The 4,111-nt window shown below is 52.5% G+C and overlaps 1 non-coding gene across 1 annotated transcript; it reads left to right on the forward strand.

Moving 5' to 3' along the window:
• Positions 1 to 493: 493 nt before the first annotated feature.
• TRNAA-AGC (transfer RNA alanine (anticodon AGC)) lies at positions 494 to 565 on the forward strand. The gene has a single exon. It is a non-coding gene; the product is annotated as a tRNA-Ala (tRNA).
• The last annotated feature ends 3,546 nt before the right edge of the window (positions 566 to 4,111 follow it).

Here is a 4,111-nt window from a genome sequence, read left to right on the forward strand (position 1 = left end):
GCTGGGGCGCCCTTCTCGCTCCTTCTCCTCCCAGAGCGCAGCTCGGGACTCTCGGAGCCCGCGAAACGCAGCGCGCGCAGCTTCTGCGCCCCGAGGCTGGGCGTGGGAACCTTCGGGAGCGGAGACTCGGACCGGCGCGAGCCTCTGCGATTCCCCGCCTGTCTTCTCCCCGCGTGGACCTGCGTTCCCGCGGCGGCGTTCAGGGGTTTCTTTTTCTCTTGCTGCGTTATGCTCGCGGTTTCCCGGCAACCGTTCAGAGCTGAGACGGCCCCATCGCAGACCTTTCCCGGGGATGGCCGGGCACGGGGCTGAGCTGCGGTGGGAGAGCCCGGGCCCAGCGGGAACTTCCGACATTCATTGTCCTTGTCTCAGCGTTGCCAGGAGACAATATCCAGGATAGGGAATTCAAAATGCAGTTTCACCGCATATGCTTCTTGGTACGACCGGAAATCCTGACAGGCCATAGAAATATTTTGGCCAAGTCACAGTACGAGGGGGTGTAGCTCAGTGGTAGAGCGCGTGCTTAGCATGCACGAGGCCCCGGGTTCAATCCCCGGCACCTCCACTCTTTTTTTCCCCTCCCTCTTCCTGGGTTGTTTGCAAGACTACGTCCACCCTTTCACCATATCTAGGACGCGCCTCAGTTTTGTTTCGTTTTTTTGTTTTTGTGGCACTTCCATTCTCTATCAGTTCTTCTAATTCACATGGAAACCTAGGAAAACAAACTCTCTTTTGCTTTTAATATTGATGCATTTATGCCCTAAGGCTTTGACACCACCCTGGGTGGCTGGGTCAAGAGACAAATGACCAGATGAAACAGGCCAGGGAAGCACAGACTGCCTCAGAATTCCAAAAGCGGAAAAACAAGCAAGTCACCAAGTTAACAAGCCCAATCACATTGGTTACATTTCCCAGTATTATCTAAGAGCAAGCAAGAAAGAAAAAGACCGAAAACCAACGCGAAACCACAGGTATTTTCTTTAGACCCCTGCTTTCCTGAGCTCTTCCTTGATCAAGGGACAGACCCAGAGGACAGAAAAACTGACCCGGATTTTAGGACTCACATGTGAAAAGGTTTTGGCTTACAGCTCCAGAAATCACATATGAAAAGGTTCCGGTTTACAGTTTTAGGACTCACATGTGAAAAGGTCTCTGTTCACAGTTTCGGAATCACATATGAAAGGGTTCCGGTCTACAGTTTTAGGACTCACAAGTGAAAAGTGAAGGTAAAAAAATACCTTCGGGAGAGTTTCCCCAAGACCAAGCCTGCCACCTACAGGAAGGTGAAACGGGAGGCGCCAGTCTGTCAGCCTTTTCTTCTATTGAAATTCAGTGTGATGGACAAAGTGGAAGTTGATCTCAGATGCCTGGGTCTCCTTCTTCACCGGCGGTTACCTGGAAGGAGTCTGAAGCAATCTTAATTCTTGCCTCTTCAGGAGAAAGAAAGAATTCCATTGAGGGGCATAAGGCAGAAGGAGGGCGGGAGGCAAGCCTTACAGCAGGAGTGAACGTTTATTAAAAAGATTGAGAGCGGTAATGAAAGGAAGGAAAGTACATTGGAAGAGGGCCAAGCAGGCAACTTGAAGGACCCAGGGTATGGCGTGACGTCTTGAGCTGGCGTGGTAAACGCTGGCATACTTCCTGGATCTTCTGTTACTTCTCCCCATTGCTGAGATCTTAGTGGGCAGTGACTGGCTCCCAGTTTCAGGTGTTTTCTATCTATTAAGAAACGGCCTTTCTCTGGCACCAGCTGTGACCAATTAGTACTTCAGCGAAATCGTTAACAACCGCCTGACCTTTTACTTCTGGCGTGTGTGTGTGCGGAGCCCCCTCCCGCCCTGCTCACACCTGTGCTACCGACTGTAACAAAATCATACAAGCTTCATACAAACTCCTGGCAAAGAGCCTCTCCTGTGCCGCCTCTCAGGCCTGGAGGCACAAGTATTAATGGTATGGCCTGCCCTCAAAAGGATGGATCAGCAAAGAGACCTGTGCAGAATGGAGGATCAGGGTTCTTTCCATAGCGAATTCTGGGAGCCCAGGTAAGCAGAGTATGGACTCCATGCCTAAAGGGACATTTACTGCCAGGAAAGGCCCCAGGGCATAAGCAGCCATTGCCCAGCGTTCACTGTGATACTGGGCGTGTGCGGTCAGTGCGAGGGTATGTTTGTGCTCGACAAACCCACAATGGTCCTTTCCAGTGCTGATCTAAGGTTAATCTTTCATGCTGTCTCTTCCAAAATACCTTGTTAGAGTGTAACAAGGTAGAGTGTCAGAGGAAGAATCAGTCTAAACTTTATAGATTTCTATTTAAATTTATCTGTTACAAGACCCCAAGCGGGCTTTATCATTTTTCTTTCAACATCCTGTTTTGCAGCTTCCTTGGCTCTTTTTGCCCATATGCCAAAGAGCCAGGTGTTGGCACTGGCCCTGCGGAGACGGGAGAGCTTCGAAAGGCCTCTACTTCTCAGTGCTGACTCGGGCTTTCTCCTCCTCCTTTTTTTTTTTTTTTTTGAGACGGAGTTTCGCTCTTGTTACCCAGGCTGGAGTGCAATGGCGCGATCTCGGCTCACCACAACCTCCACCTCCTGGGTTCAGGCAATTCTCCTGCCTCAGCCTCCCGAGTAGCTGGGATTACAGGCTCGCACCACCATGCCCAGCTAATTTTTGTATTTTCAGTAGAGACGGGGTTTCACCATGTTGACCAGGATGGTCTCGATCTCTTGACCTCATGATCCACCCACCTCGGCCTCCCAAAGTGCTGGGATTACAGGCGTGAGCCGGCACGCCCAGACTTTTTTTTTTTTTTTTTTTTTTTGAGATGGAATCTCGCTCTGTAGCTCAGGCTGGAGTGTAGTGGCGGGATCTCAGCTCACTCCAACCTCCGCCTCCCAGGTCCGGTTCAAGCAATTCTCCTACCTCAGCCTCCCAAGTAGCTGGGATTACAGGCGCGAGCCACCATGCCCAGCTAGTTTTTGTATTTTTTTAGTAGACATGGGATTTCACCATGTTGGCCAGTCTGGTCTTGAACTCCTGACTGGAATTGATCCACTCGCCTCGGCTTCCCAAAGCCACCGCGCCCGGCAGGGCTTTCTCCTTCTTACAGAAATTCCGGATGGGCACGGCCGGTCCTGTCAGCTGGGTGACCAGTTTCAGTTCTTCAGCAGAACTGTCTCCCTTCTTGGGGGCCGAGGGCTTCCTGGGGAAGAGGGTGCGTTTGGAGAAGTACTCCTTCAGCCGCGGCACACTGGCCTGCAGGGCCTCGGTGGATTTGTTCTGCCTTCTCGGGGCCACAATCTAGAGATGCCAGTGGTCCCGGCCAAGTTCTTGTGAATGTCCGTCACCCTGGGCTCCTCCAGGCTGCAGCCGCGGGGGGCACACACCTTGGTTTGATACTTCACAGGGGGGCACCACGTGAGCGGCCGGAGGGGTCTCGACGCGGGCACGGGGCGATGCAGCCGCGCCTTTGGCTCGCGGGGGCCTTGAGTCTGCGGATCTTCCGCGCCGGCTGGGTGGACCACGTGGCCACGCGCCGCTGCCAGTCCTGGGAGAAGTGGGGCTTCAGGATCACGCCATTCCGGCTGGGCCCACGGCTGCCCACCGCCTCCTGCGCAGGAGACACCTTACACATCTCCACAGCAGCGTTATGTAGGAAGGTTTTATGGCATAATCATATTACCTTAGGACTGACGGTAAAGTTTTAGTTTAAGGAAAGATCTAAAAATGTGAAAATGTGTAACCACCTAATGGGTTTAGCTTGCCCGCTGCCGAGACAGGAGCGTTTATCAAGACAGCGGCAGGCAGGCCGGCTGTGCGGGGAAAAGCCGTTTTACTGTTACTGAAATCAGCCTCCGCAAGTGGACTGGCGTTTTTAAGGATAATTTGGCAGGCAGGGGACCAGTGAGTTGGGAATGTTGATTGCTTGGGTCAGAGATGAAATCACAGGAAGTGGAAGCTGTACTCCTGCCTTGACTCAGTTCCTGGAAGAGGCCACAAGGCCAGATGAGCCGGTTTATCGCGATGGGTGGTGCCAGTCGGTCCGCAGAGTGAGGGGTCTGCAAATATCTCAAGTACTGATCTTAGGTTTTACAATAGTGATGCTATCCCCAGG

The sequence above is a fragment of the Callithrix jacchus genome, chromosome 4 (genome assembly GCF_049354715.1).
Source record: "Callithrix jacchus isolate 240 chromosome 4, calJac240_pri, whole genome shotgun sequence".
In the NCBI taxonomy this organism is placed as follows: Eukaryota; Metazoa; Chordata; class Mammalia; order Primates; family Cebidae; genus Callithrix; species Callithrix jacchus.